The 26,409-nt window shown below is 47.9% G+C and overlaps 1 protein-coding gene across 3 annotated transcripts in view; it reads left to right on the plus strand.

Moving 5' to 3' along the window:
• Positions 1 to 26,409, plus strand: part of LOC141153988 (NACHT, LRR and PYD domains-containing protein 3-like) — a 74,831-nt gene that overhangs the window by 570 nt on the left and 47,852 nt on the right. The window contains exon 1 of one of the 3 annotated variants that reach the window (XM_073639338.1): positions 3,977 to 4,076. The exons of the other annotated variants lie outside the window; for them this stretch is intronic. The gene's annotated coding sequence lies outside the window, so the exon portion shown is untranslated. Of the gene's footprint in view, positions 1 to 3,976; positions 4,077 to 26,409 lie in introns of those variants that run through there. 3 annotated transcript variants of the gene reach the window in all.

Consider the following 26,409-nt stretch of genomic DNA (forward strand, 5'->3'; position numbering starts at 1 on the left):
CTCCACCTTCTGCTGCTAATTAACACACTCTTGCTGAATCTTTAAATACCCTCAGTTACTCCAGAGAATCGCTGGTGATAGGGTAAATTCCTATGTTCAGGTCTGGAGTTCTGGCAGTTGGCTAGATTCTTCTTGGAGTTCCTTTGTGGATTGTAGTCGTGATCTCTCTGGTGTCTTCTCAAAGCTAAGTGTATCCCCTTGTCTGTTTCCCTTGTTTGTCTTTAGTTGCAGAGGGGCTGACTAGTGCTCCTCCCTCCCCCCCATCCTTCCTAGGGCCTAGCTCAAGGGACAGCCAGGGCTAATGTGACGCCTCAAAGCCTCCTGTAAGCCCCTTTTTACCCTGAGAGATGGGGACTCGGAGTCGGGTCCTAAGTTGGAGAGGTGGGATGCAGCCGTGGCCCGGACCCGCTCCGTGCCCAGGGCCATCACAATTTAAAAAGGATGGTACGGCTTATCCGGGTTGAGTGGCTGATTATGACTACGCCACCTGTGGCACCTGGTGAAGGCCACCAGCGCCGCTGCAGTCCGCTGAGGCATGGTGGTATAGCAGCCAACGTTGTTACTACTCCCAACAGGCGGAGCAGGGCCTCAGGGCAGAGAGACATAATGACGGGGGTAGTAGTCTAGAAAGTTTGTGTCGCGCAGTGTAGCACAGAATAAAGAGTCCGGAGGCCATAGGGGTGAACTTCCAAGGCTTTACTCACATCAGAGATGGCAGAAGGAAGGCGACTCCCTGCTCCTCGCGGAGTTCTGCGGCCACCAGAGACGAGGGTCCGACAACCTCCGAGTAAGTCCAGCGTTAAATCAGGACCCTGCACCAGAGTGTTCCTAAACTGCAGACCGAGTCCTTTCCTGTCTGTGTGTGTAGATAGGCCGGGTCTCCTTCTGAACTCCTCTCAGAAAAAGGGCACGGGTGGCAGCTCTGCTCTTTCCGTTACCCGGTGGGATCCTCAGGGCCTACCGGGCTTTCCCGACCAGGACGTGGAGTAGCAAGGTCGGGTATCGGGGGCCGGTACCCCTCTTGCAGCCGGGCTCCCTCTGAATACATCAGGTGGGCGAGGACAGGTGGTGTACACCGCTCCGTCTGCATCCTCCCTGGGACCCATTTGCGGTGGAGCTACACTCTTAAGCTCCAGGCCTTCTTGGTCGTGGTCCTTGACCGGGTTGAGACCTTCCTTGTCTAAAACCTGCCCCCCGTCCCATGGCCGGGGTACGAGGGCTGTGCCTCCATCCCTTGCAGGTCCACACAGGATCCACTTTCAGGGTAGGACATCACAGTACATGACAGCCAGTAAATTTGACTAACAAGGACAGACCAAGAACCAAAATGGCTTTTTATTAAATATGAATTTTACAGTGTCACTAAAATGTGAGTCCTCCACCCTCACCCACTAAATGGTTCCCCTAACTCTTGGTTCCCCAGTCTCCCTGTAACCAGGAGGGCAGCACCTAGTGCATTCTAGCCCCCTCTGGTGGAGAAGTGTGGTGTTGGATGTAAAGGAAGGGTCCTGACCATCGCACTGTTCTTACCTCAGAGGAGGAACACTACACTCCATTAAAGAAGTGCAGCATCCCTGTGGCGGTCGAACCCCCAGGGGCGCCACACTAAAGTATCCTGCTCGGTGATAGGTGCGGAACCTATTTAGGGGACGATAGGGGAGTCAGGGTGTTGTTAGATCTGCCTAGGGGTCTCCACTTTCCCTTTTCCAAGTTGTTGGCCTTCCCCCCTTTTCCCGTCATCATACGCTGGGTCCTTCCCATAACTAGCATGACAACAGTGTGCATAAACCTCATTTAGCATCCACATGTTTGGCATTTCTGTAGCGACATCTCAGCAACATCCAGTACTGCTTTTTTTCTGAAAAACACCCATGGAGTCAAAATTGTCACTACACTTGTAGATAAAATTCCCAAAGGGATATAATTTCCAAAATGGGGTCACTTGAGGGGGGGATCTGCCCCTCTTGCACTTAAGGGCTCTGTATATTGAGTCCGCAAACTATTCTTGGAAAATCTGCGCTCCAGGAGGTAAATAGCGCTCCGTTCGTTCCGAGTCTCGCCGTGCAGCTAAGCAGTACTGTACAGCCATATATGAGGTACTTCTACATTCAGAAGAAATTGTATGACACATTTTGGCACCAATTTTTCCCATTGCGCTGTGTGAAAATGTAAAATCTGGCGCTAAAATTTTTTATTTGTGGTAAAAATGTAATTATTTTTTCTTCACCGCCCAACACAATACATTTCTGTGAGTCATGTGTGGTGTCAATATGATCACTGCACCCCTAGATGAATTACAAACTATTGATATAGTTTGTAAAATGGGGTCACTTACGGGGAGTTTCTGCTGTTCTGGGACCTCAGGGGCTCTGCCAATATGACATGGCACCCTCAAACCATTTCAGCACAATCTGATTTCCAATATGGCGCTCCTTTGCTTCTGAGCTTTGCACTATGCCTCAAACATAGTTTTCGACCACTTTTGGGGTATTGATGTACTCAGGAGAAATTGTGCTGTTCGTTTTCTCCTATTACCCCTTTTGAAAATTGCAAACTTGGGGTCAAAGCAACATTTTAGTGGAAAAAATAGAAATATTTAATTTACTCAAATGTTAAACAAGTTTGTGAATCGCCTGAGGGTTAAAAATACTCACTAATACCCTAGATACATTTCTTGAGAGGTGTAGTTTACAAAATGGGGACACTTGTGGGGGGTTTCTGCTGTTTTGGCATGTCAGGGGCTCTTCAAATATAACATGGTGTCCGCCACCTATTCCAGCCAAAATAGCTCTCCTTCCCTTCTTAGCCCTGCCGTGTGCCCAAGCAGTAGTTTTCCACCACACATGGGGTATCAGGAGAGATTGCACAACAAATTGTAATTTCCATTTTCTCCTATTACCCTTGTGAAAAAAAAATTAAGGCTGAAACATTTTTATCCAAAAAAAGTAATTTTTTATTTTCATGGCTCAACACTATACAATTTTGTGAAGCCCCTGTGGGTTCAAGATGCACACCATACATCTAGATAAATTCTTTGAGGGGTCTAGTTTCTAAAATGGGGTCACTGTTGGGGGTTTCCATTGTTTAGGCACCTCAGGAGCTCTCCAAACGTGACATGGCATCTGCTATCGATTCCAACCAATTTCGCATTCCAAACTCAAACAGTGCTCCTTCCCTTCTGAGCCCTGCTGTGCTCTCAAGCAGTATTTTTCCACCACATATGGGGTATCAGTGTACTCAGGAGAAATAGCCCAACAAATTTTATGGTGCATTTTCTCCTGTTACTCTTGTGAAAATAAAAAAATTGGGGTTAAAGTAACATTTGTGTGGATAAAGGTAAATCTTTCATTTTTCCTTCCACATTCCATTAATTCCTGTGAAGCACCTGAAAGGGTAATACACTTCTTAAGAGTGGTTTTCAGCAGCTTGAGGGGTGCAATTTTTAGAATGGTGTCACTTTTGGGTATTTTCTGTCATATAGACCCCTCAAAGTCACTTCAAATGTCATGTGGTCCCTAAAAAAAAATGGTTTTGTAAATTTTGTTGGAAAAATTAGAAATCTCTGATCAACTTTTAACCCTTATAACTTCCTAACAAAAAAAAAAAAATGATGTTTCAAAAGTTGTGCTGATGTAAAATAAACATGTGGGAAATGTTATTTATTAATTATTTTGTGTGACATATCTCTTTGGTTTAAGGGCATAAAAATTCGAATTATGAAAATTGCAAAATTTTCACAATTTTCGACAAATTTCCGATATTTTCAGAAATAAATGCAAGTCAGATCGAAGAAATTTTACCACAATCGTGAAATACAATATGTCACAAAATAACAGTCTCAGAATCAGTGGGATCCATTGAAGCGTTCCAGAGTTATTACCTCATAAAGTGACAGTGGTCAGAATTTAAAAAATTGGCCCGGTCACGACGGCGAAAACAGGCTCTGGTGCCAAAGGGTTAAGGACGTAAACACTTTCTTTAAGACGGCTGTGAATAGTTAACCAGAAATCACGCTGTTCCTGGGAGTGTCAGCCTCTGTACTTTCACTTTCAGATATTTCAGGAAGAGACGACAAGGTAAACTGTTATTCTGTCGGCAAAATGCTCTAATTCTTTCAATTTATTTAAAATAAGTTTGTCCTAAAACAGCTAAAATATCACCCGACATTTGCCATATAACACAGCCCCATGCCTGTCCTCCTGTGGGGGGAGCAGCAATCCGACATTACAGCTGCTTCCTCTATGTGATGAGGAAAGGCTTGCTGCGAAAAACAAAGATCATGGCTAAAAAGAAATGGAGAAACTCAGGTCCTGATGGGGACATTCCTGGGAGGATTGAAGACATTATAGGGACATTCTTAGGGAAATTTGGGTTCTTATAGGGACATTGATGGAAGGATTGGTGTCCTGACTGGGAGGGTTTGGGTCCTGAGATGGATATTCTTGGCATTGGGACATTTCTGGGTGGACTGAAGTCAAAGTCCTCTTTTGGGACATACCTTCAAGAATTGGGATCCTAACTGAAACACACCTGGGTAGATTGAGGTCAGATTCAGGACATTCCTGAGGTCTTGATTGGGACATTCTTGGGAAGATTGGGACATTCATGGTAGTATTGGAGTCTGAATTGGTACATCTATGGGAGGATTGGGGTCTTGATTGGGACATTCTTGGGAGGATTGGCATTCTGATTTGGACAGATAGCTACATAAACATAGGCCTATTTCTGGAGCTATGTGACGTCACCACATTTTTTACCACCAGCAACAAGAATTCAGGGTGTAGACATTATATTAGAGTTCACAGAATAATGTACCTTAAACATAAATTTTATTAGAAGTGCATGAAAATCCTCATATGAGGGAAAAGACATAAAAAAATGTTTAAAAATAACCGGCAACTATACCCTGTCGAGTACCTAAGGTCTGTCCCTATTGGTATCCCTATGAAGCCCTACATAGCCGCGGAGTTTGGCACCCTGATGGAACTCAAATAGTGCCAACGCTCAACAAGGACTGGCCCTAGGGTCCCTGCCAGGCCCTGTGGTCTATATAAGACCCTGTTCAGATCCTAATTATAAAGTACAATAAATAGAGCAAAAAGGTTAATGTGAAATGATAAGGGACAGACCAAGACCCCTGACAATTTAGATTATATAGTCCGTAGTCTGGTCATAATAATAGTGGTCAGAGTCATAACCAACACGTGCAGTCCAGGTATCTCAGACATAAGTAATAATGATAATAATATGTCTAAAGGGCAGAGAAACAAAAATAAACCTTAGTGGTATAGCAATAATCATGTGTCAAAATCTGTTATTACCCCCATATCTCAACAGTTATAGCAGGGGTCTTATTAGATAGATCCCATATGAAAATAAGATGCAAATAATTTTTATATCTTAAAGAGGTATATATAAAGGTACATCCCTATTGGTTCACCCAAATGCATTTCCACCAATATGTACATTATATCAATACTCGTGACAAGGAAATAAAAAGTATATCATATGCAAATCAGATATAGACAGAATAGATAGATATGCCCTTAGTAGTTTGCGTATGGTGCATCCCACATATGATTTATTGCAAATAATGCATTTTATAATAGATACCACATGATCACTGTTGCAATTAATATAGGAATTAATATGATATGATTGTGTTTTGTCAGAAGTATTACAATTTTTTGTAATTAAAACAAACTGCAACTTATGTCAGTTTGTTTTAATAACAAAAAATTGTAATAATTCTGACAAAACACAATCATATCATATTAATTCCTATATTAATCTCTCCGTGCACTGCGCTGCAGGTTTCTACTGCGCAGGCGCCGGGGAGTCACTGTCACTTCCCGGCGCCTGCGCAATAGATTCCTGTGACGCAGTGCACAGGTAGACGGGGCCTGTAGGGAGCAGAGTGCGCTCTATGTGAGCTCTGTGTGAGCGGCTCTTTGCGCATGCTCGGGAAGTCAGGGAGCACAGTGCACGTCCCTGTGACATGCAGAGGGAGGGGATATGGTAATTATTCACATAGGCGGGAATTTCGGGGATTAATAAACAGTTAGACGGGGATTTCTTGGGTTCCCCCGTATGCCAAGTCTGTACAAAACAGAGTGGATAAAAACACTTTTCTCTGCAATCAAACCTCTACTATGGGCCATACAGGTAAGTATAGAGTTACTTTTCTATCACCTGTATAGCCATAGTACGGGTCTGATATCTCCCAGGGGGTGACAGATTCCCTTTAACTGTAGCCCACAATGTTATGTGTATCGAGGAAATCCTCCAGTCCTTGTATAAAGCTGTTATAGTGTCGGCCATCACTACCTCTTGTGGTCGGCATTCCACAGTCTGACTGCTCTGACTGTAAAGAACTAGTGTTGAGCGAGCATGCTCGACACTGCTCGTTACTTGCCCGAGCATCACGCTACTCGGGATGTTCGGCGAGCACCGAGCATTTCCGGGTTACTCGGGCGGGAGCTCGGGTCTCCGCCCTGCATGTTTGGCACTCTTTACAGAGCCAATGAACATGCAGGGATTGCCAGCCAGTCACTGTAATGCCGCAGCCATGTTGTTTGTTGGCATTACAGTGATTGGCTGGCCACACAGCGTCACCTCGAGTATTTAAAACCGCGCACCGCCATCTTGGACACAGTCGCTCCGGATCAGCCAGTGTAGGGTCAGTGCTGCTGAGTTAGGGAGAGATATATAGTGCGAAATAGGTAGTGTAGGGTCTCTAAAGGCTGCCAAATCAAACAAACAGTCCTTCTCAGGACTAATATCCATCCCAGATATCAGGCAGGCAGGCAGGCTGTATAGGAGACGCAGTGGTTATACCAGTTTTCCTCAGTCAGACTGTCCAAATACATGTCTTATTAAGCTTTTGGTATCCCCCCCCCCCCCTAAGAAAAAAATGAATGTGTCTGTGACTGTTCAGACACCAATATATCTGTTTAAAAGAGTCTGGTGTAGGCCAGAGAAATAGAACTGTGGTTTTGCAGTTCCACGGGTCAAATCTCTGTATTATCCTGCTTTTGGCATTTTTTGCCGAAAAAAAAAACTGTAATAGTGTCTCCCTGACTGGGTCAGACACCAATATATCTGTTTAAAAGAGTCTGGTGTACGCCACATAACTATAACTGTGGTTTTACAGTTCCGCGGGTCAAATCTCTGTATTATCCTGTTTTTGGCATTTTGTGCCGTAAAAAAAAACTGTAATAGTGTCTCCCTGACTGGTCAGAAACAAATATATCTGTTTAAAAGAGTCTGGTGTACGCCACATAACTATAACTGTGGTTTTGCAGTTCCACGGGTCAAATCTCTGTATTATCCTGTTTTTGCCATTTTTTGCCGTAAAAAAAACAATAATAGTGTCTCCCTGACTGGTCAGACACCAATATATCTGTTTAAAAGAGTCTGATGTACGCCACATAACTATAACTATGGTTTTGCAGTTCCACGGGTCAAATCTCTGTATTATCCACTTTTGGGTCTTTTTTACATAAAAAAAACAATTTGAGTGTGTCGCTGACTGTTCAGCCCCAAATATATCTATTTAAAAAAGTCTGATATACGCCAGTAAATTAGAACTGTGGTTTTGCAGTTCCACGGGTCAAATCTCTGCATTATCCAGCTTTTGGCCTGTTTTACGTAAAAAAAAACAGTAATTGTCAGGCAAAATGTATTTTTGTCCTAGTTTTAAAAATGAGAGATGTCTTAAATCTCCACCCCCTGTCCATTTGTAAGAGTTCTACATAGAACTCACTCTTACCTCCCCCTAACAAGGAATTTTTATTACCGCCATAAAGCCTCAGCTAAAGAACAAGCATTCAGGTATAAACTGGAACTCCCTCCAAAATCCTATTGTCTAACTGTACAAACTTTTAATGTTGAGTTTAATAGTGCACATGACTGTCACAAACACAGGGACCACATTTTTGGGATGTTCACCTTTTTCCAATTGCGAGGGTATATCTTACATAACTGGGAGACCACCGGAAGCCCGGGAAATGGATTCTGAGCTTCTGAACGTCATAGAAATATCATATTTGATATCCATCTTCATGAATATTGGTGACGGCAAACATGATGTCTCCATCTTGGATGTGGGACCCCCCCATACCAAGATATGGAATATGAAGGTTTTTATGTCTTGTGCAGCTGGGTGGGTTCACAAAACCGAGCCCCCGTGTGAGGTAAACAACATGGGTGTCTCCTAGGGTTTTGGCCCCTTACTAAAAACCAGAACGGACATTTTACTTCATTCTTACCCCGGGACGTCAGACGCATGCACTCCTCGCTGCGTGGAGGAATCACACCTAATTTCCCGGGAGCCGTTCCCCCACAGAATCTGAGACCATCACCTCTTGGCGCAGGTTTTGCTATTATTTACCCCTTTTATTTTAATAACTGTTTTATGCATATATGTAAATTGTCTCTTTTATAATATCTTGTACAGTACAGACCAAAAGTTTGGACACACCTTCTCATTTGAAGAAATTTCTGTATTTTCATGACTATGAAAATTGTACATTCACACTGAAGGCATCAAAACTATGAATTAACACATGTGGAATTATATACTTAACAAAAAAGTGTGAAACAATTGTAAATATGTCCTATATTCTAGGTTCTTCAAAGTAGCCACCTTTTGCTTTGATGACTGTTTTGCACACTCTTGGCATTCTCTTGATGAGCTTCAAGAGGTAGTCACCGGAAATGGTTTTCACTTCACAGGTGTGCTCTGTCAGGTTTAATATGTTGGATTTCTTGCCTTATAAATGGGGTTTGGACCATCAGTTGTGTTGTGCAGAAGTCTGGTGGATACACAGCTGATAGTCCTACTAAATAGACTGTTAGAATTTGTATTATGGCAAGAAAAAAGCAGCTAAGTAAAGAAAAACGAGTGGTCATCATTACTTGAAGAAATGAAGGTCAGTCAGTCCGAAAAATTGGGCAAACTTTGAAAGTGTCCCCAAGTGCAGTTGCAAAAACCATCAAGCGCTACAAAGAAACTGGCTCACATGAGGACCGCCCCAGGAAAGGAAGACCAAGAGTCACCTCTGCTTGTGAGGATAAGTTTATCCGAGTCTCCAGCCTCAGAAATCGCAGGTCAACAGCAGCTCAGATTAGAGACCAGGTCAATACCACACAGAGTTCTAGCAGCAGACACATCTCTTCAACAACTGTTAAGAGGAGACTTTGTGCAGCGAGCCTTCATGGTAAAATAGCTGCTAGGAAACCACTGCTAAGGACAGGCAACAAGCAGAAGAGACTTGTTTGGGCTAAAGAACACAAGGAATGGACTTTAGACCAGTGGAAATCTGTGCTTTGGTCTGATGAGTCCAAATTTGAGATCTTTGGTTCCAACCACCGTGTTTTTGTGCGACGCAGAAAAGTTGAACGAATGGACTCTACATGCCTGGTTCCCACCGTGAAGCATGGAGGAGGAGGTGTGATGGTGTGGGGGTGCTTTGCTGTTGACACTGTTGGGGATTTATTCAAAATTGAAGGCATACTGAGCCAGCATGGCTACCACAGCATCTTGCAGAGGCATGCTATTCCATCTAGTTTGTGTTTAGTTGGACCATCATTTATTTTTCAACAGGACAATGACCCCAAACACACCTCCAGGCTGTGTAAGGGCTATCTGACCAAGAAGGAGAGTGATGGGGTGCTACGCCAGATGACCTGGCCTCCACAATCACCAGACCTGAACCCAATCGAGATGGTTTGGGGTGAGCTGGACCGCAGAGTGAAGGCAAAAGGGCCAACAAGTGCTAAGTATCTCTGGGAACTCCTTCAAGATTGTTGGAAGACCATTTCCGGTGACTACCTCTTGAAGCTCATCAAGAGAATGCCAAGAGTGTGCAAAGCAGTTATCAAAGCAAAAGGTGGCTACTTTGAAGAACCTAGAATATAAGACATATTTTCAGTTGTTTCACACTTTTTTGTTAAGTATATAATTCCACATGTGTTAATTCATAGTTTTGATGACTTCAGTGTGAATGTACAATTTTCATAGTCATGAAAATACAGAAAAACCTTTAAATGAGAAGGTGTGTCCAAACTTTTGGTCTGTACTGTATATCTTTTGTAAACACTGCCAACTTTCGGGAGTAAATTATTATTATTTACTAGCTTCGTTCTTCTTGTCCTATGTCGAGCAAACACGTTCCTCACCTGCTAATTCACGTTACCTAACGGGTACCCGATCCACCTGTTAAGCGATCGGTGGTGGCAGTATACCAGTATTTATGTGATATTGTGGTTTGAGGGTGGCTGGACGGAGGCATATATACGTTCCTGGAAGGAACTGGTGATATATATACATCCTGTCACATCACTGCCATAATAGTCGACATAAATTAGAGCAGCTGCACCCGTGCTTATCCTCGGTCAATACCGTGTTTGACCAGCAGGATAAGGGGGCGCCAGAGGGCTGCAAGGTCTGACCAAGTGTTTTTTGTGACAATTGGTGGCAAGTGGTGAGATCATAGGACATTAGTGATCTGGTTTGAGCAATCATTCCTCTCACTAAAAACTTGCACGGTTCTTACCTGGACCCTGCACAAAAGTTTTGAAGATCGAACTCAGTGTTTATTAGATCTGAGACAATACTGTATGTGTAGCAGTTACCCCTAACCTTCTTCATTTTTTCTTTTCTATCTGTATTTTGGTGATCATGGTCATCGTTGGGGAGCTCTGGTACAGCCAGCAGAAAAAGGACACTCTTATTGGAATATGTATAACCAGAGGCATTGACCCCCTCGGCAAAAACAAAGAACAAATGGTTGCTGCACTGGCGCAACTGGAGGCAGAGCAAGCCCTTCTCCAGACCTCAGCAGGGCCCGGGGTCAGCCGAGATATGGACAGTACTACTGCAGGGGTCACACCTGTTGACGCACGCCGCGTCAGCGACCAGGGCAGCGTGGACCCCTATCTGCAGATGGCTCTACAGCAACTTCCTGCAGAGGATCATGAAGGACGGCTGAAAGTAATTCAGCAGCACCAGGAGGCCGAGAGGGCCGAGAGAGCTGAGAGAGCCGAGCGAGAGGCCGAGCGAGAGGCCCAAGCCCAGAGGGCCCATGAACTGCAGATGGCCCAACTCGGGATCCCAGCATCCACCTCACGGAACGGTGAGACCAACAATGCGACCCTGTTTAAGCCCTGTCCAGAGCATTTTCCTGTGATGGAAAAGGACGGCGACCTCGACACCTTTCTGAGGGGTTTTGAAAAGACTTGCAGACAATACAGGCTGCCGGAGGGCCAGTGGGCCCGATACTTAACTGCAGGGCTGCGAGGCAAAGCTCTGGATGTGTTTGTGGCTCTTCCTCCGAGCCTCGATGGGAACTATGATACCATTAAGCAGGCCCTAAACCAGAGGTTCCAACTGACTCCTGAGGTGTACCGTAAAAAGTTCCGGAACCTCCAACGTGGACCGCATGACAGTTACAGCGATGTGGTGCATGGGCTCTGAACCAACTTTGAGCAGTGGATCCAAGGACTGTCAGTGACCACCTTCGAGCAGCTAAAGGATCTGATGGTGAAAGACCAGTTCCTGCATCTGTGTCCGACTGAGATACGGCAGTTCGTGATGGATCGGGAGCCACCAGATGCCAATAAAGCAGCGCAGATCGCAGACACCTACGAGGCCAACTGGAGACCGGAGGTGCGGAAGTCGGTCGTCGCCAGCTGCAGAGGGGGTAAGCCATCAACCACCATCCCTGCCCCTGCCAGCCGACCTTCCGGAGGCCTTTTCCCCGTTATCAAGGCCCGGCCTGCATCTGATGCCCGCAGGTGTTATTTCTGCAACTAGACTGGTCATCTCAGCGCCACTTGCCCAGAGAAGCAGAGGAAGAACCCCCCATCCAAGGCCCCAGGGCCTAATGCATCAGTTCTTTTGGTGGGTGGGCCGGTTGGGAGGGCCTGTGAAAACTTGCAGTCTGTCATGGTGGGGGACACTGTCACTGTAGACCTCAAGGACACTGGGGCCGAACGAACCCGCATCCGACCCGAACTGGTGTCCGCTGAAGAGCTTATGCCGGGAAAGACCCTGACAGTCACCGGGATTGGGGGCGTCCGATGCCCCTTGCCCATGGCCCAGGTTTTTATTGATTGGGGTGCGGAGAGTGGGGTGAAGGAAGTGGGAGTATCTGAAAATCTACCTGCAAATGTTTTGTTGGGAACTGATTTGGGGAGGATGTTTGCTTATTATGTCCCTGACACCCCTCCCCGATCTGATACGGTTGGTAAGATTAATGCTGATAATGTGAATGTCAATGCTTTACTGCTGCTTTACTTTCAATGCTGATAATGATGATGATGATGATAATGATGATGATGATGTATTGGAAGGTGCAGGAGAACTCAGCCATGTCACGCTGCGGGGTGATATTGCTGAGGATCCCCTAGCAGGAGCATGTGTCAGTGCTAAGGGTAATGGGGAGAGGCACGGGGACCATGAAGCAGGTGGTTCTGTGCCAGTGACCAGTGTCACAACAGATGGTGACCTGGCTGATGCTAGCTGCCCCATACGTAGCACTGTGCCTGAGGTAATGGGGGAGGATGGAGAAGTAGTACTCATAGCCGCGCAGGCTGATGGGACGGTGTTATTCCCCGGGGAGACGGCCTATATAGCCACTGTTACCCGCAGTCAGAGTGCCCAGAACGCAAGTAACGCCCTGCCTTCTGGACCCTCCTCGGACAGAGGAATAACAGAATCAGGTATGGACCCAGACATGGTCCCAGGGGGTCCCAGTGAGGACGTGGCCTTAACCTCACTTCTGGCTTCCTCCAGCCAGGAGTTTCAGGCAGCTCTGCACTCAGATGCTAGCCTAGAGACGTTAAGAAGCCTCGCTGAGAAACCCACCTCCGAGTCGGATAAGGAGAGGGTATTCTGGGACCAAGGGAGGTTGTACCGGGAGACAGTTCCCTGTACACCCCAACAGGAGTGGCTGAGGGAAAGACAGCTGGTCGTCCCCTACCAATTCAGGGATCAGTTGTTGCGGATCGCCCATGAGATTCCACTCGCTGGACACTTGGGGGTCAGCAAAACCAAGGCCCGGCTGTCTCACCACTTTTATTGGCCCAAAATGGGGACGGATGTGGTGAACTACTGTCACTCCTGTACCACATGTCAAAGAGTGGGAAAGTCAGGGCCAGCTCCAGAAGCCCCCCTGATCTCTTTGCCAGTGATAGAGGAGCCTTTCCAGAGGATTGCTGTGGACATTGTGGGACCACTGGCCATACCCAGCAGCTCTGGAAAACGTTTCATCCTTACCATGGTAGACTATGCTACCCGGTATCCGGAGGCAGTAGCCCTGTCCTCAATTAGGGCGGATAAGGTGGCGGACGCCCTCTTGGCCATCTTTTCACGAGTAGGCTTCCCCAGGGAGATGCTTACCGACCAGGGGACCCAGTTCATGTCACGCTTAATGGAGGCCCTATGTAAGAAAATGCAGGTGCAGCATCTGGTATCGAGTGCGTATCATCCCCAAACCAATGGTTTGTGTGAGCGATTCAACGGTACCCTCAAACAGATGTTAAAAATGCTGGTTGAGACCCAGTGACATGACTGGGAGCGTTACCTCCCACACCTGCTATTTGCTTACAGAGAGGTTCCACAGGCCTCGACGCAGTTCTCCCCCTTTGAGCTCATGTATGGCAGGCGTGTCCGAGGACCCCTTGGGTTGATAAGGGAATTCTGGGAGGAAGAACTGAGCTCCCCAGGAGTGTCCATCGCGGAGTATGTCATGCACTTCCGTGACAAGATGCAGACTTTGACAGTTGGTGCATGACAACATGGCGCAAGCCCAGGCTGACCAGAAGCATTGGTATGACCAGAACGCCCGAGAGCAGACCTACCAGGTGGGTCAGAAGGTGTGGGTGCTGGTCCCCGTACCAAAGGACAAGCTTCAGGCGGCCTGGGAAGGCCCGTACGTCATTCACCAACAGCTCAACCCAGTCACCTATGTGATCACTCTTGACCACGCGCGGGGTAGGCGGAAGGCTTTTCACGTTAATATGATGAAGGCTCATCAAGAACATGGAGCCTGCGTCCTACCGGTCTGCAGTCTGCCCGAGAATGGGGAGGACGACCCCCTCTTGGACATGCTGGCCCAAGTGAAGGCCAGCGGGTCCCTAGAGGATGTAGAGATAAGCGCCTTGCTATTCGCAGACCAGAGGTCTCAGATGCGAGCAGTGCTGAAATCCTTCCAAGCAGTGTTCACCAACCTGCCTGGCAGCACTGAAGCGGCGGTCCATGAAGTGGACACCAGGAATCATGCCCCACTCCGGCGGACAGCCTATTGAATCTCTGACGAGGTGCAGCATGTCATGCGCCAGGAGTTTGAGGAGATGCTGAAGTTGGGGGTGATTAAGCGGTCCAAGAGCGCATGGACCTCACCTGTAGTCCTGGTGTCAAAGAAGGACCGGACCACCCGGTTCTGTGTGGACTACAGGGGGCTCAACGCTATCACAGCCTCTGACGCACAACCAATGCCACGCATTGAGGAGCTGCTGGAGCGGTTAGCCAGCGCGAGCTATCTCTCCATTATGGATCTGAGTCAGGGATATTGGCAGATTCCCTTGAGCCCCGGGGCCCAGTCGAAGTCCGCCTTTATCACCCCCTTCGGATTGTATAAATCCACGGTCATGCCTTTTGGCATGAAAATGCCCCTGCCACTTTCCAGCGAATGGTCAACCACCTGCTCCAGGGACTGGAGAGGTGCGCAGTGGCGTACCTGGATGACATTGCTGTCTTCAGTCCCACCTAGGAGGATCACCTCGAGCATCTGCAGCAGGTGCTCAGGAGCATTCACCAGGCGGGCTTGACCATCAAGCCAGGAAAATGCCAGATGGGCATGAACGAGGTCCACTACCTGGGACACCGGGTAGGTGTGGGTACTCTGAAGCCAGAGCCTGGAAGGTGGACACTATCGTGTCCTGGCCCACCCCAGGACCAAGAAGCAGATGCAGTCCTTCTTGGGCACCACAAGGTACTATAGACTCTTTGTACAAGACTATAGTAGCCTTGCGAAGCCCTTGACAGACCTCACTAGGAGGAGCCTACCCCATTCAGTCAAATGGACAGATGAATGCGAGGTGGCCTTTCGGGCTTTGAAGACTGCCCTGAGCAGCTCTCCTGTGCTAAAGGCGGTCGACGGCACATGGCCACTCTTCGTACAGACCGACGCCAGTGAGTTTGGCCTTGGTGCTGTACTCAGCCAGGTCGACTCGGGGAACCAAGAACACCCCGTGTTGTACCTAAGCCGGAAACTGCTGCCGAGGGAAGTGGCCTATTCCACCATAGAGAAGGAGTGCCTGGCCATTGTATGGGCCCTCAACCGTTTACAGCCTTACTTGTACGGTCACCCCTTCACTGTCGTGACTGGCCACAACCCCCTGAGTTAGCTGCACACCATGTCCGGTGCCAACGGAAGGTTGTTACGCTGGAGCCTCACCCTCCAGCAGTACGACTTTATCGTTCAACACCACAAAGGCAGCAAGCATGGCAATGCCAATGGGTTGTCCCGGCAAGGGGAGCCTCCAGAGATACGCCTGTCTAAAAAGGGGGAGGTGACAGGCAAAATGTATTTTTGTCCTAGTTTTAAAAATTAGAGACGTCTTAAATCTCCACCCCCTGTCCATCTGTAGGAGTTCTACATAGAACTCACTCTTACCTCCCCCTAACAAGGAATTTTTATTACCGCCATAAAACCTCAGCTAAATAACAAGCATTCAGGTATAAACTGGAACTCCCTCCAAAATCCTATTGTTTAACTGTACAAACTTTTAATGTCGAGTTTAATAGTACACATGACTGTCACAAACACAGGGACCACATTTTTGGGATGTTCACCTTTTTCCAATTGCGAGGGTATATCTTACATAACTGGGAGACCACCGGAAGCCCGGGAAATGGATTCTGAGCTTCTGAACGTCATAGAAATATCATATTTGATATCCATCTTCATGAATATTGGTGACGGCAAACATGATGTCTCCATCTTGGATGTGGGACCCCCCCCATACCAAGATATGGAATATGAAGGTTTTTTATGTCTTGTGCAGCTGGGTGGGTTCACAAAACCGAGCCCCCGTGTGAGGTAAACAACATGGGTGTCTCCTAGGGTTTTGGCCCCTTACTAAAAACCAGAACGGACATTTTACTTCATTCATACCCCGGGACGTCAGACGCATGCACTCCTCGCTGCGTGGAGGAATCACACCTAATTTCCGGGGAGCCGTCCCCCCACAGAATCTGAGACCATCACCTCGTGGTGTAGGTTTTGCTATTATTTACCCCTTTTATTTTAATAACTGTTTTTTCTATATATGTAAATTGTCTCTTTTATAATATCTTGTATATCTTTTGTAAACACTGCCAACTTTTGGGAGTAAATTCTTATTATTTACTAGTTTCGTTCTTCTTGTCCTATGTCGAGCAAACACGTTCCTCAAATGCTAATTCACGTTATCTAACGGGTACCCGATCCACCTGTTAAGCGATCGGTGGTGGCAGTATACCAGTATTTATGTGATATTGTGGTTTGAGGGTGGCTGGACAGAGATATATATACATTCCTGGAAGGAACTGGTGGTATATATATGTCCTGTCACATCACGTGCCACAATAGTCAACATAAATTAGAGCAGCAGCGCCCGTGCTTATCCTCGGTCAATACCGTGTTTGACCAGCAGGATAAGGGGGCGCCAGAGGGCTGCAAGGTCTGACCAAGTGTTTTTCGTGACAGTAATAGTGTCTCCCTGTCTGTTCAGTCACAAATATATCTGTTTAAAAGATTCTGATGTAGGCCAAACAAATAGAACTGTGGTTTTCCTCTTCCACGGTTCTAATCTCCTTTCTATTACCCTTTTTCCATTGATAGTGTGAGTGTAAGCTATTTTACTTCATTTACAATGGGCAAGGCGCGTGGCAAGGGACGTGGAACTGGACGTTCTGGTGATGGTGCGTGTAGAGGACGGGGCCGTGGCCAAGGTGAAAATGTGCCACAACCAACAGCCACATCTTCTCGCTCCCACTTCTTGACCGAATTACTAGGGAAGCACACTACAACACCAGTATTGCGAACTGATCAGTGTGAACAAGTTATTAATTGGATAGCAGATAATACTTCCAGTTACCTGGGCACCACCACCTCCGGTCTGTCTTCCACACGGTCAAGTTTTAGTAGCCGTGAGTCTCGACCGCATACTCCTCCTCACCCTGATGCTCCTTCCTCCCACCATGCCGAGTGTCGTCAGACAGCAACTGATCCCACACTTGGACACTCTGAAGAGCTGTTCACTGGTCCATTTCCATATTTGTGCCCCTCGCCTGCTCCGTTTGAAGTGGTGGAAGAGGAGATCCCATGTAGCGATGCCCAAATATTTGAACAGCCACGGCCACAGGAAGTCGACGCTGGCAATTTGTCACAAGAGGTGGACGATGACGAGACACAATTGCTACGAAGTGAGGAGGAGGATCATGGTGCGCAAGTGGAAGAGGAGGAGGTGGTGGATGATCTAGTAACTGACCCAACGTGGCAGGAGAACATGCAGAGTGAGGCCAGCAGCACACAGGGGGAGGGAGGCAGAGTACCCCAACAGGCAGGAAGAAGCAGTGTGGTGGCCAGGCAACAGTTCCCCATAACACCAACATGAGGGACGTTGCCAGTACAACCGGTAGGTCTTCCAGAGTCTGGAATTTTTTTAAAGACTCTGCTGATAACCCCAAAAAGGCCATTTGTACCACCTGCCATGCCAGTATCAGCAGGGGTGACAAAACTACCAGCCTGACCACCACCAGCATGATCAGGCACATGGCAGCAAAGCACCCGATTTTGTGGGGCGAACATCAGGGTCCACGACCAGTGTCAGCGGGTGTCACCACTGCTTCTTCCGCTGTTGTGCGTGTGATAGAACCCGCTTTTGTGCGTGCAAGGCAATCCCCTGTCCATACTGCATGCAAAGATGCCCCCTCCTCTCAATCTTCACTTGTTATGGCAGTTTCTCAAGAAACAGCATCCACGTCCACGTCCCACAGCAGCGTTCAATTGTCCATATCTCAGAGCTTTGAACGAAAGTGCAAATTCGCAGCCAATGCCCCACAGGCCACAGTCCTAAATTTGCACATTTCACGACTGCTTGCATGGAAATGCTGCCTTTTAGGCTGGTGGAGACGGAATCCTTCCGCAACCTTATGGCGGTGGCTGTCCCTCGGTACTCGGTCCCCAGCCGACACTATTTTGCCCGGTGTGCCATCCCCGCACTACACAAGCACGTGTCCCAAAACATCTGCCGTGCCCTCAACAACGCAGGTACTGGGAGAGTCTACCTGACAACGGACACGTGGACAAGTGCTTGTGGCCAGGGACGGTACATCTCCCTGACGGTACACTGGGTAAACATAGTGGAAGCCGTAACCCAGTCGGACCTTGAGACGGAACACATCCTCCCCACACCGAGGATTGCGGGCCCTATATCAGTATATCAGTCAGAGTTGCCCCCACAGTGTACAGCTCCTGCGCATCATCCTCCTACTCCTCCTCCTCATGTTCAGCCTCCATCTCAGATATCACCACATCAGTTACAAGCTGGAAGCACTGCAGTACTGCCTCAGCCAAGCGGCAACAGGCTGTGCTGAAACTCATAAGCTTAGGTGATAAACCTCACACTGCTTGTGAGTTGTGGACCGCTGTGAAAGAGCAGGCAGATCTGTGGCTGAGACCACTGAACCTACATCCAGGAATGGTCGTGTGTGACAATGGCCATAACCTGGTGGCGGCTCTGAGGCGAGACAAGATCACACACGTACCATGCCTGGCTCATGTGCTTAACCTCGTGGTTCAGCGGTTTCTTAAATCGTACCCCGAGTTGCCAGATCTGCTCATCAAAGTATGCCGCCTGTCAGCTCATTTTCAGAAGTCGGCTACAGCTTCCGCCGCCCTTGCTGTGTTGTAGCAGCGTTTGCAGCTTCCGGCACACCGCCTGGTGTGTGATGTCCCCACACATTGGAACTCTACCCTCCACATGTTGCAAAGGATTTGTGAGCAGAAGAGAGCAGTTGTGGAGTACCAGCTGCAACAAGCCGTCGATATTCAGGTCAGACTCCACACATAAGACCTCAGGAGTGGACCTGGATGTCTGACATATGTACCATCCTGACAAACTTTGAGGAGTTCACCAAGATGGTGAGTAGTGATGACGCCGTCATTAGCGTCAGCATCCCACTTGTCTGTCTTTTGCAACGCTCTCTGCAGAGAATTAAAGAGGAGGCATTGCAGCCAGAGTATGATGATATGGATCAAGAACCCGTAATGGGCGATTACACACAGCCCAGCCTCATCTCATCCCAACGTGCATTGGGGACAATGAGGGAGAGGAGGAGGAGGAGGAAGAACAGGAGCTGGTATCATGCGCTGTAGACGGTAGTACCTGTACAACTGTCATACAGTCGGTTCAGCGTGGGTGGCCTGAGGACAGGGGGGAGGAGGAGGAGGAGGAGTAGAGCATGGTCAGTCGTCATCTTGGTGAGGACACGGAAGTCTTGCCCGTTACCAGTCTGGCACGCATGGCTGACTTTATGTTACACTGCCTTAACCGTGACTCTCGCGTTGCCAAAATGTTGGGTGACAGTCATTACTGGTTGGTGACACTTTTAGACCCCCGCTACAAGGAGAACTTTCACTCTCTTATTCCTGAGGTGGAGAGGTCTACAAAAATGTGGCAGTACCAGAAGGCCCTTGCTGCAGAACTGTTAAAAAAATTCCCATCTGAACACGCTAGTGGCAGAGGTCACAGTTCGCTGACCAACCAAGACGTACAGGCGAGAGAGACGCAACTCCAATCCAGCAGAGGCAGGGGAACACTGTCAACATTCTGGGACAGTTTTCTGAGACCCACCCAGCTTACAGGCCCTGAGGCGGGGGGTACTCTCACAAGGAGTGGAAAGTTTCAAAAGATGGTGAGGGAGTACCTTGCCGACCGTACCAGCGCCCTCCGTGATTCCTCTGTGCCTTTTAATTATTGGGTATCCAAGCTGGACACTTGGAATGAACTCGCTCTGTACGCCTTGGAGGTCCTGGCCTGCCCTGCCGCTAGCGTGTTATCGGAGCGTGTTTTTAGTGCCGCTGGGGGAATTATAACTGATAAGCGCACTCGCCTGTCAACTGACAATGCTGACAAGCAGACCCTTATCAAAATGAACAAGGGCTGGATTGGGCCAGACTTCTCATCACCACCAAATGACAGCAGAGTAACATAAAGTCAAATACACTGTGTTATTTCAGGAGGTGTATTCCCATGCACCGATTCACACCCACACATGGGTATACGCTTCCTCATTTCGGCTTTTTTTTGCTCTTCTCCTTACCCTCAGCCTCCACCACCACTATACCACCAGGGTGACCTTGGTCCGTGTTGCCAGCATTGCAAGTTCCTCTGTCCTAATTTTTGGCAGCTTTTGCTTGGAAGGCATAGGCAAAGACTATGGGAGACCCACTCCCCAATAATGGGAATAATGTTTTTAATATGCTGTACTGCATGGCTCTTGTAAGGGGCATTAAAATTGTCTTGTTAAGCTACTATGACCTCCACGTCTCTTCCAAGGGGCATTAAAACCATCTTGTTAAGCTACTGTAACCTCCACCACTTTTCCAAGGGGCGTTAAAACCGTCTTGTTAAGCTACTGCGACCTCCACCACTTTTCCAAGGGGCATTAAAGCTGTCTTGTTAAGCTACTGTGACCTCCACTACTCTTCCAAGGGGCACTAAAACAGTCTTGTTAAGCTACTGTAACCTCCACCACTCTTCCATGGGGCATTAAAATCGTCTTGTTAAGCTACTGCGACCTCCACGTCTCTTCCAAGGGGCATTAAAACCGTCTTGTTAAGCTACTGCGACCTCCACCGCCCTTCCAAGGGGCATTAAAACCGTCTTGTTAAACCACTCTGACCTCCAGGTCTCTTCCAAGGAGCATTAAACCCGTCTTGTTAAGCTACTGCGACCTCCACCACTTCTCCAAGGGTCATTAAAACCGTCTTGTTAAGCTACTGCAACCTCCACCACTCTTCCAAGGGGCATTTAAACCGTCTTTTTAAGCTACTGCAACCTCCACGTCTCTTCCAAGGGGCATTCAAGCTGTCTTGTTAAGCTAATGCGACCTCCACCACTCTGCCCAGGGGCATTGATATTGTCTTTTTATTCCATTGCGACCTCCACGTCACTTCCAAGGAGCATTAAAACCGTCTTGTTAAGCTACTGCGACCTCCACTACTTCTCCAAGGGGCATTAAAAGCGTCTTGGTAAGCTACTGTAACCTCCACCACTCTTCCAAGGGGCATTAAAACCGTCTTGTTAAGCTACTGCGACCTCCACCTCTCTTCCAAGGGGCATTTAAACCATCTTGTTAAGCTACTGCAACCTCCACGTCTCTTCCAAGGGGCATTAAAATCGTCTTGTTAAGCTACTGCGACCTCCACCACTTCTCCAAGGGGCATTAATACCATCTTGTTAAGCTACTGTAACCTCCACCACGCTTCCAAGGGGCATTTAAACCATCTTGTTAAGCTACTGCAACCTCCACCACTTCTCCAAGGGGCATTAAAACCATCTTGTTAAGCTACTGTGACCTCCACCACTCTTTCAAGGGGCATTAAAACCGTCTTGTTAAGCTACTGCGACCTCCACCACTTTTCCCAGGGACATTGATATTGTCTTTTTATTCCACTTGGACCTCCACGTCTCTTCCAAGGGGCATTAAAACCATCTTGTTAAGCTACTGCGACCTCCACCACTTTTCCCAGGGGCATAAAAACCGTCTTGTTAAGCTACTGTAACCTCCACCACTCATCCAAGGGGCATTTAAACCGTCTTGTTAAGCTACTGCAACCTCCATGTCTCTTCCAAGGGGCATTAAAACCGTCTTGTTAAGCTACTGCATCCTCCACCACTTCTCCAAGGGGCATTAAAACCGTCTTGTTAAGCTACTGCGACCTCCACCACTTCTCCAAGGGGCATTAAAACCGTCTTGTTAAGCTACTGTAACCTCCACCACTCTTCCAAGGGGCATTTAAACCGTCTTGCTTAGCTACTGCAACCTCCACGTCTCTTCCAAGTGGCATTAAAACCGTCTTGTTAAGCTAATGCGAACTCCACCACTTTTCCCAGGGGCATTGATATTGTCTTTTTATTCCACTGCGACCTCCACGTCTCGTCCAAGGGGCATTAAAACCATCTTGTTAAGCTACTGCGACCTCCACCACTTCTCCAAGGTGCATTAAAACCGTCTTGTTAAGTTACTGTAACCTCCACCACTCTTCCAAGGGGCATTTAAACCATCTTGTTAAGCTACTGCAATCTCCACGTCTCTTCCAAGGGGCATTAAAACCATCTTGCTAAGCTACTGCGACCTCCACCGCTCTTCCAAGGGGCATTTAAACCATCTTGTTAAGCTACTGCAACCTCCACATCTCTTCCAAGGGGCATTAAAACCATCTTGTTAAGCTAATGTCACCTCGACCACTTTTCCCTGGGGCATTGATATTGTGTTTTTATTCCACTGCGACCTCCACGTCTCTTCCAAGGGGCATTAAAACCGTCTTGTTAAGCTACTGTAACCTCCACCACTCTTCCAAGGGGCATTTAAACCGTCTTGTTAAGCTACTGCAACCTCCACGTCTCTTCAAAGGGGCATTAAAACCGTCTTGTTAAGCTACTGTGACCTCCACCTCTCTTCCAAGGGGCATTAAAACCGTCTTGTTAAGCTAATGCGACCTCCCCACTTTTCCCAGGGGCATTGATATTGTGTTTTTATTCCACTGCGACCTCCACGTCTCTTCCAAGGGGCATTAAAACTGTCTTGTTAAGCTACTGTAACCTCCACCACTCTTCCAAGGGGCATTTAAACCGTCTTGTTAAGCTACTGCAACCTCCACGTCTCTTCCAAGGGGCATTAAAACCGTCTTGTTAAGCTAATGCGACCTCCACCACTTTTCCCAGGGGCATTAATATTGTCTTTTTATTCCACTGCGACCTCCACGTCTCTTCCAAGGGCATTAAAACTGTCTTGTTAAGCTACTGCGACCTCCAACACTTCTCCAATGGGCATTAAAACCGTCTTGTTAAGCTACTGTAACCTCCACCACTCTTCCAAGGGGCATTTAAACTGTCTTGTTAAGCTACTGCAACCTCCACGTCCCTTCCAAGGGGCATTAAAACTGTCTTGTTAAGCTACTGTGACCTCCACCACTCTTCCAAGGGGCATTAAAACCGTCTTGTTAAGCTACTGCGACCTCCTCCACTTTTCCCAAGGGCATTGATATTGTCTTTTTATTCCACTGTGACCTCCACGTCTCTTCCAAGGGGCATTAAAACCGTCTTATTAAGCTACTGCGACCTCCACCACTTTTTCAAGGGGCATTGATATTGTCTTTTTATTCCACTGCGAACTCCACCATTCTTCCAACGGGCATTGCATTTCCTCCTAATTTTAGTCAGCTTTTCCTTTTCAATGCATAGGCGAACACTTCTCCAATGGGCATTAAAACCGTCTTGTTAAGCTACTGTAACCTCCACCACTCTTCCAAGGGGCATTTAAACTGTCTTGTTAAGCTACTGCAACCTCCACGTCCCTTCCAAGGGGCATTAAAACTGTCTTGTTAAGCTACTGTGACCTCCACCACTCTTCCAAGGGGCATTAAAACCGTCTTGTTAAGCTACTGCGACCTCCTCCACTTTTCCCAAGGGCATTGATATTGTCTTTTTATTCCACTGCGACCTCCACGTCTCTTCCAAGGGGCATTAAAACTGTCTTGTTAAGCTACTGTAACCTCCACCACTCTTCCAAGGGGCATTTAAACCGTCTTGTTAAGCTACTGCAACCTCCACGTCTCTTCCAAGGGGCATTAAAACCGTCTTGTTAAGCTAATGCGACCTCTACCACTTTTCCCAGGGGCATTAATATTGTCTTTTTATTCCACTGCGACCTCCACGTCTCTTCCAAGGGCATTAAAACTGTCTTGTTAAGCTACTGCGACCTCCAACACTTCTCCAATGGGCATTAAAACCGTCTTGTTAAGCTACTGTAACCTCCACCACTCTTCCAAGGGGCATTTAAACTGTCTTGTTAAGCTACTGCAACCTCCACGTCCCTTCCAAGGGGCATTAAAACTGTCTTGTTAAGCTACTGTGACCTCCACCACTCTTCCAAGGGGCATTAAAACCGTCTTGTTAAGCTACTGCGACCTCCTCCACTTTTCCCAAGGGCATTGATATTGTCTTTTTATTCCACTGTGACCTCCACGTCTCTTCCAAGGGGCATTAAAACCGTCTTGTTAAGCTACTGCGACCTCCACCACTTTTTCAAGGGGCATTGATATTGTCTTTTTATTCCACTGCGAACTCCACCATTCTTCCAACGGGCATTGCATTTCCTCCTAATTTTAGTCAGCTTTTCCTTTTCAATGCATAGGCGAACACTAAGGGAGACCCACTCCCCAATAATGGGTAGAAGGTTTTTAGTATGCTGTAATCCACGTCTGTTTCAAGGGGCATTGCAGTTCCTCAATTTTTGGAAAGCCTTCCATTCACTGCTTAGGCCAGCAGTGCACAGGAGACCCAGTTGCTATAAATGGAAAAAACGGTTTAGTTAAGGTCCTCTGACCTCCATGTCACTTCCAAGGGGCATTGGAGTGCCTCGAAATTTTTAGTAGGCATTGCACTCACTGCATGCCCTATAACTGTGTAGCCGAACCTCTCCTTTTGGTACAGAAACATATCCTACTAGACATGTGTGGTTGACTGGCCTGACATTGATGTGAATGGTCCCTGTTCCTCCTGCTCTTTCTCCTTTGCCACCACCTCATCCATCATTCATCACCTGAAGCTTTGTTTTAACGGGAGTGATAGAACTGGGATAGTAGCAGGAAAACATCCAGCAATCCTCGGAGGAGGTAGGATATGCGCCAAAACACTGACCACCTCAGGTCTAGCCGCTACTACATACATGCGCTTGCATTCCAAGAAAACAAAGCCGATGCTAACTTCTATCATCATCATCAAGCTCCTCACCCTGTCACTCTCAACTCCCCTGATGGAGAAGCCAGGGCCCACCGGAGGAGTCTGGTTCTCTGGTGGGCTCGTCCAATGCTGCCCTAAAGCAGGCCGGGCTAAGAAAAGTGTGGGGGGGTGTTCCAAGTAGAAATAGGGGCGGCTGGGGACCGTTTATGAACACCCGGCCACCCCCACGCGGCTGGGGACCGTGTGTGGACACCCGTCCCCGGGGCAGCTGGGGACCGAGTATGGACACCCGGCCGCCCCCTGGCGGCTGGGGACCGAGCGTGGACACCCGACCGCCGGGCGGCTGGGGGCTGAGTATGGATACCTCGCTGCCGAAGCAGCCATGAGGTAGTGGCCAGCTTCGGCCTCTTCCAAACTAAAAGGCCCCATTTCAAGTGCAAGCAAGCTAGCAGTATGTATTGCAGCCTGGGGGTGGGTGGGTGGCAGGTTGCACACTTACGCTTGCATTCCAAGAAAACAAAGCAGATGCTAACTTCTATCATCATCATCATGCTCCTCACCTTGGCACTCTCAACTCCCCTGATGGCGAAGCCAGGGCTCATCGGAGGATTCTGGTTCTCTGGTGGGCTCGTCCAATGCTGCCCTAAAGCAGGCCAGGCTAAGAAAAGTGTGGAGGAAGTTCAGCGGAGAAATAGGGGCGGCTGGGGACCGTTTATGGACACCCGGGCGCCCCCAGGCGGCTGGGGACCATGTGTGGACACCCGGCTGCCGGGTGGCTGGGGACTGAGTATGGATACCAGGCCGCCGACTCAGCCATGACATGGTGGCCGGCGCCTGCCTCCACATGCCTAAAAGGCCCAATTTCAAGTGTAAGCAAGCTAGCAGTATGGCATTGCAGCCTGGGGGTGGGTGGGTGGCAGACTGCATACTTGCGCTTGCATTGCAAGGAATGGGGGAGGTACAATTGAACACTGCTCTGAGAGAAGGACTTGCACGGGGATAGTTGCAAGTCTGCATCTTCTGATGCGGCAAGGATCACTTCTGATGAGCACACTTTTAGGCAGTGACCTGGGTGTCAGAGATGCTTCCAGGGGTCTTCCCCATGCTGTTCCCATGTGTTTTCAGCACTGTATGCATGTGTCACACAGCACAAGGCCAGATAAGGTTGTAAAATATCAAAATGACATTTCCCGGTGAATGCATTTGTCACGGTTGAAAGCAATACAAAAGTGCAAAAACGCATAAAAAATGCTACTTGTGAACATAGCCCAAGGTGTGGAGGAGTATTTTTGTTTTTGGTTATTTATTTTACCTTATACACAAGTCTTTACCCTGGAAAGGAAGTTCCTTAACATATTTCACAGGAAAGCAGTTTCAGTTTCGTTT

This window comes from Phyllobates terribilis, unplaced genomic scaffold, assembly GCF_046119375.1.
Source record: "Phyllobates terribilis strain yellow unplaced genomic scaffold, ASM4611937v1 Scaffold_7__3_contigs__length_470593459, whole genome shotgun sequence".
NCBI lineage: Eukaryota > Metazoa > Chordata > Amphibia > Anura > Dendrobatidae > Phyllobates > Phyllobates terribilis.